This window comes from Chelonia mydas, chromosome 1, assembly GCF_015237465.2.
Source record: "Chelonia mydas isolate rCheMyd1 chromosome 1, rCheMyd1.pri.v2, whole genome shotgun sequence".
Classification (NCBI taxonomy): domain Eukaryota; kingdom Metazoa; phylum Chordata; order Testudines; family Cheloniidae; genus Chelonia; species Chelonia mydas.
Genome location: NC_057849.1, coordinates 60167362 through 60183264, shown reverse-complemented (window position 1 = coordinate 60183264; position 15903 = coordinate 60167362). Strand labels below are relative to the sequence as shown.

Below are 15903 nucleotides of genomic sequence, written 5' to 3'. Positions count from 1 at the left end.
AATGAAGTGGCTGAGCTATTACCCAAAATATTAAATCTTATTAAATTTAGCTAGAAGACTGGAGGGTAGCAAACACCATACCTATCTTTTTAAAACAGCATTGGGGGTTTTCTGAGAATTACCAGTGAGTTTTACTTTAGCACTAAGAAAATTGTTTGAACTAATAGAATGATTAAATGCCTACCAGTGTATACACATGATATGAGAGGGACAAACAGTCATGGCTTCTGTAAAGGAAAATCCTGCTTCTCTAATCTGCTATACAGGGGCGGCAGGTTTGTATAATTTTTGGTGGTGCCCAGAATGGGTCCAAATCCCTCCCCCCCTTCCTTGTAAACCGATATATATTTTTTAAAATAATGTAAAAATGGATTGGAAACAGTAAGCATTTAATAGTTTCCCTATATTGCACAATGTGGGGGATTGTGGGGGGATGAGGGCTCTGGCTGGGGGTGAAGGTTCTGTGGCGGGGCCGGGAATGAGGGGTTCATGGTGCAGGAGGGTGCTCAGGGCTGGGGCAGAGGGTTAGGGTGCGGGGGGTGAGGGCTCTGGCTGGGGGTGCAGGCTCTGGGGTGGGGCGGGACCAGGGATGAGGAGTTTGGGGTGCAGGCAGGCTGTCCCAGGGCTGGGGCCAGAGAAGAGGACTCCACAGTCCCCCCAGCCCTCTCCCCGCTGGGAGCACACTCACCCAGCACCATCAGTGCACATGCTCCTAGGGGCCAGGCCCCTCTCAGGTCCAGGAAGCCCACTCGCCTCCCCCGTGGTGGGCGCCAGGGCAGGGGGAGGGCTGCCATCATGTGTGCACCTCCTCCCTCCACAGGCCATGGCTGTGCCGCCACCTCAGCCTGCCACTGGCACCACTTCCTTTTGTAGCCGGCAGCGGCTTGAGAGGAAGCGTAGCTCGGAGTGGCAGGGCAGCCACCTGCTGCCCAGGGCACAGGCAGGGACACTCTGGGGGAGGTGCATGGTTCTGTGTTAAGACCACTGTTTAATACATTTATTAATGACTTTAAAAAAGTTGAACAGTGAGGTGGCAAAATTTGCAAATTAGACACATATCCCCCCAAGATTAATCAAGACCAGAGAAGACTGTAAGGCACTTCATAAGTACCTACCAACACTGGTTGGACAGGCAACAATATGATAGACGAAACCAGGGCTGACAAATACAATGTAATACACGCTGGAGGGAATAATATGAACTACTCATACACAAAGCTGGGTTCTGAAGTAATTGTAATCAGTAAACTCAAGAGCAAGCGGCCTGAAAAACAAATCATTCAAGAGTGAGAGAAGGATTTTTTGTTTTTAATACAACACATAATTAACCTGTGGAACCCTCTGCCACAAGATATCATTGAGGTTGATAGCTTTCTAGGATTCATACAAGTTTTAGACATTGATATGGATAATCAGAACATCCAGTTAATTAAAAAAAAGTTTGGTTTTTTTTAAAAAGTGATATAAATCCTGATGCTTCAGGGCACACAACAACTAGTCACTGAAAAGTTTAAAAGAAGCTTCACCAAGGGAAAATTATTCCAGCACTGTCCACTATGAGGTTTCTTACACCTTTCTTTGAAACATCTGGTACCAGCCAATGTCAGGGTATTAGACACGGTGGCCGAATGGTCTGTACAGCAGTTCCTATCTTCCCATTATAAACCTGTCTGGCTGCCATCCCTCATTCAGTAGTTATCCAAAGTAGTTTATGGTTCCACTACATTCCAAATTATTGAAGATAGTGTCCTGACATTTGGATCTATTATCTAACAATGTTGTTGTAGGGTTCTGTATTTCAGTACAGAAATATATTTGGAATGATTGAGTAGACTTACAACAATAGCATGAAATTTACTCTCAAGTCAACATTTGAATTTCCTCCTCTGTGTAACATTAAAAAGAAAAAACTAAAAAAAAAAATCCAAAACCAAACTCTCCCCCTCCTTCCCTTGCCCCCCTGTCCCCCGCTCCCCCAAAAAAACACAACCAACCAAACCTATCATTTGGGATGTAAAATTAACTGGCCGAATGACAAAAGGAATCTATTGTACATCATGAACCCAGAATGAAAATAACACGTGACCCAAAACAGTCTAAGCAGCTCATGCCAGCTGGTTCTATGGGCAAAAGTGAGAATGTTAATAAACACCCAAATGAAAGGAAATTGTTGGATTGTAATTAACATATGCCATTAGTATCTGCCTCTTTGGCCAGACACAGCAGACAGGCTGAACTCATACATACAAATGAGTGTCTGCCTGAACTCTGCAGAGAAGAAAGAGAGATGATTTCATTGTAAGCGTCTGGTGCTGTCAGCAGCTTTAAATCACAGTGGGACTTAGTAACAAAAACAGTAAAGGCCATTGTGTTCTAGAACAATAATACGGCTTTTTAAAACCTCGTTTGATTTAATAAACTTTTCTGCATGTTTTTTCGCCCTCCTCTTGCCATCAAAAATAGTCTCTGTCATTTAAATACATGTCTAAATGACAAATACTGACCAGTAAGAAATATTTTTAATATGATGGCTTTTTCCAGGACCCTGCATCTGCTGCTCTTTTGCAACAGTTTCCAAACCCTTTGCCAAATAGAAAGGTGATGACAGCAGTCTCCTGGGTATCATTATCAATGTGCTTCCTAAGAATGCGATTAACAGCTTCTTGAAAACCTAAAATGGACCGTGAGACTGTATAAACCACCCACTAGCAGAAGCCTATTTCTGCTTTATAATGGGCCCTATGAACCCCTCTATTCTGTAGTGTGGAGCGGAGCAAAAGCATGTTGATCATGCAGCAATAGCTATGGGGAGACCACACAAGAGTGGTAAAACAGCTATGCACTATTAGTCACTACCACACTAACACTGTGCATACCAAGGGGCATGAAAAAGGGGCCATGGCCTGCCAGAGAGGGGAGGGGTTGGAAACGATCTTACTTGGCTGACTGCTGTGCCAGTTAATGTTTCTGCAAGAAGAGTTAACTCTACTATCATACTCTGTGTCTTACAACATAGGGGTCTCATAAGCATTGCAAGACGGAGGAGCCAGTGACGGCAATGCAGTTGTGTGAGATATACTCCCAGTGCGCAGGAAAGGAGGGCTACAAATAGCATGGAGACACAGCACTTCCTGCCTGTACTGTCCATGGGATTTGCCTAGTCCACTGATCTCAAGTCTACCCATGGTTGTCCTGTCTACATCCCTTATCCTTTACTGGCAATCCACAGGTCCTGAGGATGCAATGCACTGGGATGGTGACTGCTCCAGAGCTGTAGGCATTTTAAGGCAAGTCCTCATAGTCCATTTTTACCTGTAGAACTATGTGTTAATTGCTTTATTAAACTAATGCTGCTTTGGCCAAAGAGTTACTGATACCATAGTGGAGGAGGTGAGTGCCAATTTATCTCCTTTTTCTGAAGGAAAGGCTTCAACATTTTGTATAGGAAGGTAAATCCCAGTTTTATGAAGAGTCTTGGGGGACAACCAAAAACCTTCAATGAGCTTTGGATCAGAACTGTATTGAAGTCAATGGGAATCTTTCCATTGCTTTCAATGGGATTTGGATGAAACCTAAAGTTAGTGTCTTATGAAAACAAAAGTTGGTTTTGATAAAAATTTTAGATGTGGGTTAAGGTACAAATATCAGAAAACATGGAGTCAGAGACTGAGGGTTGGGAAATCAGGGTTTCCCTGGGTTCTTGTCTCACTGGACAATATTGTGAATTTTACCTTGTGCAGAAAGATGAGACTATAATTTTCTGATTGTAAACTCCACATTTTGTGGTCTACACGACAACCAGCAGTAAATTCAATAAACTAGAGTGTGTGATTTTTTTTACTGCTCTCTTATTCAACCCCTCTATTCAGCACAGGTCCTTGTAGTTTGCTGGAGCTGAACCAGTAATGATTCCGCTCTATTTTTGTTAACAATAATTGTCTTTATACTGCTTTATATTCCTTACCTAAAGCTTTTCTCTCTGTGTCCTAGGGGTTGAAAAATTGATACATGCAGACAAGCACATCATCCTATTGGCAGAGTTTGAGAACTCCCAGTTAATTGCTAGGGTTCTGTTCTGATTCTAAAAAGCAATGCCAAGAATTAAAGGCATTAGCAGTTTTATTATCTCTCACACAAAAATCTCCATAAATTAGAAAACTACTGATTTTTAAAGCCCAGAATATATTTCCTGAGCCTAAATTTATATATTTCCCTAGCCTAATTTTAAATGATTTTTCCCATCTTCCTGCAACTTTTAAAAATTATTTTACACTCGTGATTGACTCAAGTAATGTCACCACCAAAAAAACCAGACAAACCCATATACATAGGATTTTAACATTATTGTACTGAATCTGCAGCATTTTCTGTCTGAGGGTTATGAGAGGGCAGATTGTATGTAAGAAATTCTGTGGCATGGGGATTTTTTTACTTGTGTTTTGCAGTCTGCCAGGGAAAGTAGGGGTCAACAGCCCAATTGATCTGCTGAATTCTGCTTGAGGTTTGTCATCTAGGGTGACCAGATAGCAAGTGTGAAAAATCAGGACACTTTTTTTTTCAGGGGGAAGGGAAGTAGGATAGTTGCTTTTGTAAGACAAAGCCCCTAATACTGGGACGGTCCCGATAATATTGGGATGTCTGGTCACCCCATTAACATCTAATCTTCTACTTCTAAATTTTTTCTAATTCTCCTGCGTGTTGACAATTTAAAAAACTGTTTTTATTAACTATGAGACAAATTCTAAAGTTCTTACTTCAGACTTACTTTGACTAAACTTCTGTTGTTGTTAGTGGACATTTTCCTGAATAAATGTTGCGTAACAGTGCAGTATTTCCACCATTGAACCTGATTCTTCTCCCATTTTATATTCATCAGTTTTGTACGGATGTAACTCCACTGACTTCTCTGGGTTTACTCCCAATTTACACTAAAGTAAGAATCAGGCCAATGTGTCCAAAGTATACATTGATATGCTACGATTGTCTTTCTGACCTCCCCCAATTTGTACATCTACCATTGCCCTCTGCTGGATAAAATACGACAAGTGGTTCCATTCTGTAGACACAAAGTTCACAACACTAACTATTCAATAAATAAAGCTTTGGGAGTTCAATTAATGTTCTAGCTGAGACATTGTATCAGTGTGCAACACATCAGCACCTCAACGGGCAACACCTTCTTTAGCTGGATTGTAAGAACATACTTTTCAGAACTACATAAGTGGTACAACCCAAAGGGCACACTGCAAGATGATGCTAAAAGGACTTTCTTAAAGAGCAGGAATTTATGAAGACTAAAAATGCTGTCAGATTGTCAGGGGAAATAATATCCTGGTAAGATTGTTTTTTGATTAATTTGCACCATTTCTTTCGGACAGATTGCAACAGCATGAATTTTGTTGTGATAGATTAGTGAGTCAAGTAGGAAACTACTTTTGGAAGTAGATCAGGCACTTTCAGAGATAACAGCAATGAAACCTCTTCAACACTGTTTAACACTTACCCAGTGAATAGACTCCAACGGCCTGGTTCTGCTCTCAGTTACACCAGCATAAGACTCTGCCCCTACAAATGGATCCTTACTCCTGCGCAGATTCCCATTGACTGAAATAAGATTCCAAGGGCAGAAAAGTCCACTATTTCAGAGCAGGTTGCAGGAACAGGATCTAATATCTGGGCAATTCCACCAAAATCAAAGTTAAGTTCAACTGGTATAAAAACTGGTTTAAGTGAGATCAGAACAGGCCCAGTGGCCCTACTGGCAAACAAAACAAAACAAAAAACAAAACAAAACAACAAACAAACATTGTATCATTCTCTTTCCTTAAGCTTTCTACAGTCTTTTTTCGTGGTTGTTTTGACACCTGAACACCATTTGCACAAGAGTACAATTTTTTAGAAGTGCATCAGTCGAAAGCATGAGAAAGAGAAGAAATCAGGTGAAACGTTGCCTCAGGCAGTAGATTTAACCTTGAAATGCTCATATTGATTATTATTTAATACTGATCATACAGTAGTATCCAGATGGCCTATTGTACTTGGTGAAAGTATAAACATACCAGAAGGCAGGATTCCAACCCTATACGGTTCACAGTCTAAGGCTGTAATCCTGCAAACACAATGTGTTTAACTTTAAACTCATGAGTAATCCCACTGGCTTCAACAGAACTACTCACATGCTTAGAGTTAAACAAACATGTATGTAAGTGTTTGAAATGACAAATCACCTCAGGCCCTTCTCCTGCAATCTAATGGCTTGAATACATTGTGATTTTATATGGCTATCCATTTTTTAAGTGCAAATTTACCATGTGCAATATAGTTAGGCTCCTAAGGATTTAATTTTTATTTTCCATTTACTTTGACAGATATCTAAGTATATATCAATACTTATTCAAAGTATTTTAAAAATTTCATCTATTTTAATTTTTGCAGTACCTGAAAATATATTTTTAAATTCCAATGTTAGTGACCGTAGAGAGTTAAGAGATTCAGAAATAAAACCATAATAATAATATTTCAGAGTATGGTATTAACTAACTGCTGGATATAATTGACAGCAAAAAGTGCAACAGTTTTCCACAAATGCAACATACCACATTTCTAACTCACCCTCTCTGTGTACTTTGATCAATAACATAGCGTTTGATTAATAACATAGCATTTTCTATCAGCATTTGGGTCAAGGGAAAAACAGACAATTCATTATTGACATTTGGGGCCAGACTTTCAGAAATGCTCAGCTCCCATTTAGGCAAGTTAGTAACAGCCAGATTTTCAAAAAGTGTTCAGCACTTGGGAAAATCTGGCCATTTATTTTGGTGCCCAAGTAGGAGCTGAGCTCTCTGGGAAATCTGCCCCTTACTGGTAAACTTCTAATCTTTCCAAGTCTATATACACTATATACTTGCCATGAATTTGCACTTGTGTCTTTTAAAGCAAACATTGTGGTGACTAATTTACTGTGTTACATTCATGAATACTGAGAATGAACTGCTGACCCACTGACTTCAGCAGGACCAGGATTTCCCCTGTCAAGGGAAAGCCAGGTCACCTGACCTAGGGGGATCATAAGTCCCAGAGATAGAAGGCTTGCTTTAGAAGGATAAATCAAGGAGCTCCCTTTAGAGTGGAAAAGAGTAAATGCCAGTTACGATCAGCCTCCTTACCCTGCCAAGGAGAGGGCTAATGAGGGTCTGTGGACCCAGCTGGCCATACCCCGCTGCAGCTTTCTCAAATATCAAGAGTGAAGAGGAGAGTGAAAAGAGGAGCACTGGCTCAGTTTGGGGCTGACCAGGCAGGAGAGCAGAGCACTGCTTCTCCCTTCGTGAAGGATGCCTGATTTCAGCCAAGAGTCTGAGACAGCGTGCTCCCTGAATGAGCCTCCCATTGAGTGAGATGACAAGCCCTGAGGAGAAGGGTGGAGTCTTGCCGAAGACTCCTCGGATGACCCTGATTTTGAGTTCACAGTTGTCAAGGTTCCTTCCCCACTCTGAACTCTAGGGTACAGATGTAGGGACCTGCATGAAAACCTCCTAAGCTTACTTTTACCAGCTTAGGTTAAAATTTCCCCAAGGTACAAACTATTTTACCCTTTGCCCTTGGACTTCCACTGCCACCACCAAACTTTATCTGGGTTCCTGAGAAAATGTAGTTTGGAAACGTCCTTCCCCCCAAAATCCTCCCAACCCTTGCACCCCACTTCCTGGGGAAGGCTTGGTAAAAATCCTCACCAATTTGCATAGGTGACCACAGACCCAAACCCTTGGATCTTAGAACAATGAAAAAGCATTCCGTTTCCTTACAAGAAGACTTTTAATAGAAGTAAAAAAGAATCACCTCTGTAAAATCAGGATGGTAAATACCTTACAGGGTAATTAGATTCAAAACATAGAGAATCGCTCTAGGCAAAACCTTAAGTTACAAAAAAGACACACAGACAGGAATATTCATTCTATTCAGCACAGCTATTTTCTCAGCCATTGAAAGAAATCATAACCTAACGCATATCTAGCTAAATTACTTACTAAATTCTAAGACTCTATTCCTGTTCTGTCCCTGGCAAAAGCATCACACAGACAGACACAGACCCTTTGCTTTTCTCCCTCCTCCCAGCTTTTAAAAGTATCTTGTCTCCTCATTGGTCATTTTGGTCAGGTGCTAGCGAGGTTACCTTTAGCTTCTTAACCCTTTACAGGTGAGAGGATTTTTCCTCTGGCCAGGAGGGATTTTAAAGGGGTTTACCCTTCCCTTTATATTTATGACAACAGTATTCCTTTATTTTTAAACTTTAATACTCTGAAAGAAGTGGGACTCAAGCGTGTGTTAACCGGATGGCTAAAGCACCATTGTACCAGACCCATGACATCAGACAACAGCCCATTGGAAACCTCACGACAGGGTGAGTAGTGCCCTGTTGGGCCCCAGGAGGGTACCACATAGGCAGGCCCTCTCCCAGTTTGGTGGAGAATGCAGGCACCGATCTCGGCCCTGCAGAAGGGAGCAGGCCAAGACTCAATATATATATAATCACCTTCAAAGTGCAGGGAAGCTTTCTCCCCAAAAATATGGACTTGGAGATTTAGTTTTGTATAGTTTTGGGGTGTGCAGGGGAGGTATTGCCCCCACAAACAGAAGTGAGCTGTAAGGGGTGTCACCCGGGGTCATGTGCCACATCCCCCCACATTTCTGTGAGCACTGAACTGCCCTGCAGGGCTTGCTCTGCTTGGGCTGCCCGGGAGCGGGGTTCTGTCCTTCCCATGGTGCACCTCCTCCCCTAGCACATTTCGGCTCCTGGGGAGCGGAAGGGGCAGGATGGAGCAGCTGTTCCCTTACACACCAGTTCGCTGCCTTGGCAGCTGGACTGGACACCGTGTCCTGGGGCCTAGAGCCTGCCTGTTTCCTGTACTACGGTGAGTGCCCACAGTGGGGCAGGGCAAGAGAGACAGGGTGGGGCTGGGAGAAGGGGGGTGGGAGGAAGAGACAGTGGGATTGGGCAGAGGGAAGAGAAGGCGACGGAATGGGGCAAAGGACAGTGGGGAGAAAAAGGGGGCGGGGATGGGGAAGAGAAGGGGATATGGGAACGGGCGGGGTGGAAGGAGGAACCCAGCATGTGGCGTTCCCTCAGCGGCAGCAGCAGCCCCAACAGGGAGCCCCAACAGAGCAGCAACATCACTGGAGCAGCCCGTGTGTGTGTGTGGCTAACAGCAGCAGCTGGGGCTCTCCCATTAAGCCAGCCTCTCCTCCCAGCACCGGCAGCCCAGGTACCACTCCAGGCAGGGGGAGAGAGCCAGTGAGCCAAGGGAACTGGCTTCAGCGTGCACTTGTGTGTGCCTGCAGGTGCACACGCGCCTTCTGCCCCTTCCCCCAAATACAGCAGTGAAACTAGACCTATGTTGGGAGTCTGTTACAATGGATTGCGGAGCAGGCCACGCAGCGCCTGCAGCAGTTCTTACAGCTAGTCACCCAGAAGCAGCAGCTGATTCAGGAACTGTCGGTCTAGTAACAGCAGCTCGTACACCAAGTGTACACACCCTTGAAATCTCCCACAACAACGAGGTCTTCTTCTGTGGGTCTCACGGATGCAGCTACGCTGACTTCAGCTGGACCAATCTGACTCACACAGATGGGGCCCAAAAACGATGCAGAGGCCCTTCTTGAGACATTTTAATGGGTGGCCGTGGTGGCAGTGCCGTGGCCAGTGGAACTGTGGCCCATCCTGGTGGCCTCATATTTGACGAGGCAGATCAATCTGCCTATCGTTGCCTGGATCCCAAGCTGCCATGTTGGGCCATTTAGAGACCTCCAAGGAGACCCACCCCCAAAACTTCCAGGAACAGAAGAATTCCTTTGGAAGTCAGTCCTAAGGGGTGTCATGGAAACTGCAGGGCCTCAATTGGCAGTGGCTCAAATCAGAAGCAAAGATGGGGACCCAAATGGCACCAAAAGGTTGCAGGATAGAGAGTGTCCAAGAATCCCTGAGCAACACTCACCCCTCAAGTGAAAACCTCTTGGCAGTGCGACAGGGTTACACCAAATGGAAAGATCAGCCAGATGGTTAGGAACAGGTCTTGACTCTGGTCACCAGGGGCAATGCCCTTGCTTTCTGTGAAGGTGCCCAGGGCAAGGGTATTGAGGCTTCCCCCTTATAGAGTGCATTATTGTGCAAGTCTGGACTGCAGAAGACAGGTCACATTGACCATCCCTGTTAGTGTAAATGAAACAGAGGTGGTGGGGCTTGTACACTCAGGATGTGATCAGACCGTGGTGAGGTAATACTTGGTGACATCTGCAAGGCCTCCTGAGAAAAACAAAGTCATACCCCAGCACATGGGTACAGCTCAGCATAGGGGACCACACCCAGTCCCTAGTGGTTGGCCTGGCCCTATCACTTGCCTGCCTAGTTATTGAGAGCTGAGGCTTGGACCATTTTGGGGAACTCTGAAAGAGGTTTTTGAGACCTCCACACAATGCTGGAGACTCAACCCCTATTTCCTCAGAACCAGGGCCTAATAGGTCTGGTCAGGATAGGAGAGACAGACAAGCCAGGAAAAGGGACTTCTGGCTAACCAGCCACTTCCCTAGACATCTCTTCTCATACAGAGCCATTGTCAGACTGATATCAGAAACTGGTATACTTACAAGGTTCTCCAACTTCATAGAGGAGCAATGGGATGACAAAACCTTGAGCCAGGCCTACATACAGGTGGTAGTCATGAATAGGGAAGTAGTAGACCCCCAGAAAGTCAAGTCTTTCCATGGTTTGAAATCCAGAATGAATGGCTGTATTATCTGGAGAGAGACCATCAAATGAGAGAAGTCCAGTCCCAATTCCTGGTGCCCTACCCATACCACCAGGAAATTGTGTCCTCAGCCCATGTCATGCCCTTTGATGGACATCAGGGCAAAGAAGCAACCTTGGCTCAAATCTTGACCCATTTCTGTTGGCTCAGTGTATATAAGGAGGTCAGTGACTTCTGTGCCTCCTGCCCAGAGTCTCAGCTGGCTGCACCAGGAAGAATGCCAAAGGCCTCATTGGTTCCTGTTCCCATAGTCAGCATCCCATTTGAGAGAATCAGAATGGACCTAGTCAGACCACTTGAAAAGATTGCAGCTAGCTACTGGTTCATTCTAATAATTGTAGATTATTCTACAAGGTATCCTGAATGCTAAGACCATTACATCGGAGCTAGTGAAGGTCTTTGCCAGGGTCGGACTGCCCCAGAAGATTTTGACCAACCAAGGAACCAAGTTATGAGAGAATTGTGTGAACCACTAAAAATTAAGTCTCTCTTAACTTCTGTCTACCACTCCCAATGGATTGGTGAAATGTTTTAATTGGATGTTGAAGAACAGGCTAAAGAAGTTCATCACTTCAAATCCTTGTCTTTGGAACTAGCTACTTCACCACCTCCTGGTTGCAGTATGAGAAATGTGCCACTCAACTACGGGCTTCTCCCATCTTGAACTCTTACACAACAGGCAACCTCAGGGGATTTTTGGACTTGGTGAGGGAGGTGTGTGAGGAACAGGCTCCTTGAGCTGAAAATGTTGTCCACTATATATTTAATCTTCGCTAGAAGCTTGAAGCCCTAGGTTCCTTTGGCTGGGAGAATCTTCTGAATGTTCAGCCAAAAGAGGCTGTACATCCAAAAGAGGATATACAATAAATGAATATACCTCTGAGTGTTCAAACCTGGTGATCGGGTGCTCCTATTGCTCCCTAACACAGAGTCCTTTATTATTTTGTCAAATGCCATACTTGCAAATACCTACATTTAATTGAAATGGAAGAGGATGCAACTCTCACCAAGGAAAACTAGTGTAAATGCGATAAAATTGGACAAAATCAGATTCAAAGCACATTCTCCTTTCTCCTCCCCCCGACCACCACAACTTTGAAATATAATTCAAAAGTTGCTTTGACCTTTCTGATTGATTTTTACACTTATATACAAACTTGGCAATAGCTTCTTTCTTATACTTCCAAATATTTTGTTGTAAGAGAGAGAAGCTGGGTGAAGTTGGTCCAATAAAAGATATTACCTCACCCACATTGTCTCTCTAATATCCTGGGATCAACATGGCTACAACAACCCTGCAATAAAGTATTATTCCTATCCAAGATCAAGGGGATCAGAATGTATTCTCTAATAACAGGTTTCAGAGTAACAGCCGTGTTAGTCTGTATTCGTAAAAAGAAAAGGAGTACTTGTGGCACCTTAGAGACTAACCAGTTTATTTGAGCATGAGCTTTCGTGAGCTACAGCTCACTTCATCGGATGCATAGCATATCGTGGAAACTGCAGAAGACATTATATACACACAGAGACCATGAAACAAAACTTCCTCCCACCCCACTCTCCTGCTGGTAACAGCTTATCTAAAGTGATCATCAAGTAGAGCCATTTCCAGCACAAATCCAGGTTTTCTCACCCTTTCCTCCCCCCCCCCCCCCACACACATACAAACTCACTCTCTTTGAAACCTCTCTTTATAATGCGCATGATAATCAAGGTGGGTCATTTCCAGCACTAATCCAGGTTTTCTCACCCCCCCCCCACACACACCCCCCTCCAAAAACCACACACACAAACTCACTGTCCTGCTGGCAATAGCTCATCTTACAATGTGCACAGCAATAATCCAAGTTTAACCAGAACGTCTTGGCGGGGGGTTTGTAGGAAAAAAACAAGGGGGGGTGTGTGGGGGGGTGTGTGAGAAAACCTGGATTAGTGCTGGAAATGACCCACCTTGATTATCATGCGCATTATAAAGAGAGGTTTCAAAGAGAGTGAGTTTGTATGTGTGTGTGTTGGGGGAGGGGGAGGAAAGGGTGAGAAAACCTGGATTTGTGCTGGAAATGGCTCTACTTGATGATCACTTTAGATAAGCTGTTACCAGCAGGAGAGTGGGGTGGGAGGAAGTTTTGTTTCATGGTCTCTGTGTGTATATAATGTCTTCTGCAGTTTCCACGATATGCTATGCATCCGATGAAGTGAGCTGTAGCTCACGAAAGCTCATGCTCAAATAAACTGGTTAGTCTCTAAGGTGCCACAAGTACTCCTTTTCTTTTCTCTAATAACAATTATGCAGCACAGAGTAAAAAACCTATTGTCTAGTCAAATAAGCAAGTCTGGTAATTTATCTTAGTATTCCTACTAATGTTTTGACTTTTTTTATATCTTCAAATGCAGCAATCTTTTCAACAATACAAACAGAGCTGGGTCCTTCATGTCTGCATTAGTTCGCGAGTCCATCAGAAGATGCATCATAAGATGCAAAGGGATGGAGATTGCACCTCCCAGATTGCCTAGCACAAGAACAGATTCAAAGAGATACATTCATGAAGAAATGTCGTGGAACAGAATGCTGACCTGTGGGGTGAGCAGGTTAAAGTTCTAAGTCACAACGGCTAGGAAAATGTAACCTGGGTTAGCTAGAACGTTGCGAATCTTTTCTTTAAACATGTTCTTTAAACAATCTTTCTTCTTGATTGGTTCCCAATAACCATGATGACTTCCCTCTCTGAACTGGCCCTTGATCTTGTGTCTTTTTGGGGGGTTCTCATCCCCAACGCTTTTGTAATATCCAAAATCAATTCCACGCCCAGGAAACTATCCAGCACATCCTATGGCTGACACATCACCCATGCTGGGGTGGTTGTGTGGGTGTGTTCTGGGATGCTGAATGCTTCTGAAAATGTTCCACTTTTTCCAAGCACTTCTCTGAGAGTGTGGACTCTATTAGCCCATGGTAATGAGTGATTTCCATATGCTAATGAACACTGGTAGGTGGAGACACAGAGGGCTGTATGCCCAGATCATTTATATATCCTCTTTCAACCATTCATCCACTACATAAGTGCTCTGACCTGCATTGGCCCCATCCAAGCATTCCTACCCTGACAGTCGTCAATGTGGCTTTCTCTTATGCCATGGCAGTAGGCTATTATGATAGTTCTCCTTCTGTGGCCAAGGGATGGAGTGTCCCTTATGCCAGCTGCACACTTGCTTCCTTTGCTCTTAGAAAGTGCCTGTCCGTGAGCAAACAGCAGTTGGTGTTCACCTTGGCTGCCCATGAATGTTTATAGTCTTAATGCTCTGTGTGAAGTCTGCATTGCTTCATCTTGTGACCCTTTCCCAGAGTAGGCTGCAGACATCTGTGATATCGCACTAGGCTCAGGCAGCCTGTGCAGGTAAATGGTAACTTATATTTTCAGACACAGACTCTGACCATGATCAGTTCTTAAAAATCCCACAGAAAACCAGTTCAGGTAATTTCCCAACCATGTGTCCATCTCTCTACCTTTGAAAATCCAGGTCTAAGATCATAGCAAACTACTATATATAACTGAGAGAAAATTACCAGCTAGAAGAGGTATAAAGTCATGTGAAAGTAACATCTCAAAAAAGTTTGACAAATTATTTCAGGTGTCAGTCACCAGCACATAATTCTGAGTCAGTCTGGCTGTCCTCCGTTAACAAGACGAGGTCCCAGCTTCGTTTCAATAGCACTTTTCTTTGACAGGTTTCAGAGTAGCAGCTGTGTTAGTCTGTATCCGCAAAAAGAAAAGGAGGACTTGGGGCACCTTAGAGACTAACAAATTTATTTGAGCATAAGCTTTTGTGAGCTACAGCTCACTTCATCGGATGCATGCAGTAGAAAATACAGTGGGGAGATTTTATATACACAGAGAACATGAAACAATGGCTGTTACCATACACACTGTAACGAGAGTGATCAGGTAAGGTGAGCTATTACCAGCAGGAAGGGGGGGAACACGGGGGAAACTTTTGTAGTGATAATCAAGGTGGGCCATTTCAAGCAGTTGACAAGAACGTGTGAGGAACAGTAGCGGGGGGGGGGGAGGATGGAGGGGAAATAAACATGGGGAAATAATTTTACTTTGTGTAATGACCCATCCACTCCCAGTCTTTATTCAAACCTAAGTTAATTGTGTCCAGTTTGCAAATTAATTCCAATTCAGCAGTCTCTCCTTGGAGTCTGTTTTTGAAGTTTTTTGGTTGAAGAATTGCCACTTTTAGGTCTGTAATCGAGTGACCAAAGAGATTGAAGTGTTCTCCAACTGGTTTTTGAATGTTATAATTCTTGACGTCTTATTTGTGTCCATTTATTCTTTGACGTAGAGACTGTCCAGTTTGACCAATGTACATGGCAGAGGGGCACTGCTGGCACATGATGGCATATATCACATTGGTAGATGTGCAGGTGAACGAGCCTCTGATAGCGTGGCTGATGTGATTAGGCCCTATGATGGTGTCCCCTGCATAGATATGTGGACACAGTTGGCAACGGGCTTTGTTGCAAGGATAAAATAGAAGGATAGAAGGATAGGAGCAGAAAACAAGATCTATGGGGAAAATAAACAGTATTCCATGCTCTGTATGAGTCATCCACTCATGCTGGCCTACATTTTCTATGGTGTTCTATATACCTGATACAGACCACAGGCTTACTGTTAGTTGGGAAAAAATATTTTTTAAAGGAACTAGGATCCCAATCCTGCAATTGATCGCAAGCATATGGACCCCTGTGCCCAAGTAGAGCCAGGTGAAATCAGTGAGGTACCATACAAATGATCTGGCCATGTGCAGTCAGTTGTTGGAGTAAGGCATTTTTTACAGTCTGTAAACCCTCAGCCTCTGAGGGTCGCTCATCCCTTCTGTTGACTCACTACAGCATGAAAAGCTGGCCAGGAAACTGAGTGTGGAGGAATTTGCATCAAGTCACCAGCAATGTTCCCTGTAATTTTTTACATCCATGTGCTGAATGAATTTTGTTATGTGCACCAATATGGAGGTGACGTGTGGGGGGGGAGGGGCCAAGGAGTTCCGAGTATGGAAGGGGGCTCAGGGCTGGGGCAGAGGGCTGGGGTGCTGA

At 43.9% G+C, this 15903-nt stretch overlaps 1 long non-coding RNA gene across 1 annotated transcript in view; it reads right to left on the bottom strand.

Moving 5' to 3' along the window:
* Positions 1 to 14615, bottom strand: part of LOC122463421 — a 56941-nt gene extending 42326 nt beyond the window's left edge. Inside the window, exons 1-2 of the long non-coding RNA XR_006286773.1 lie at positions 14368 to 14615; positions 10642 to 10791 (exon numbers count right to left, since the gene is read on the bottom strand). This is a non-coding gene — a long non-coding RNA (uncharacterized LOC122463421). The remainder of the gene's footprint in view (positions 1 to 10641; positions 10792 to 14367) is intronic.
* Positions 14616 to 15903: the final 1288 nt, after the last annotated feature.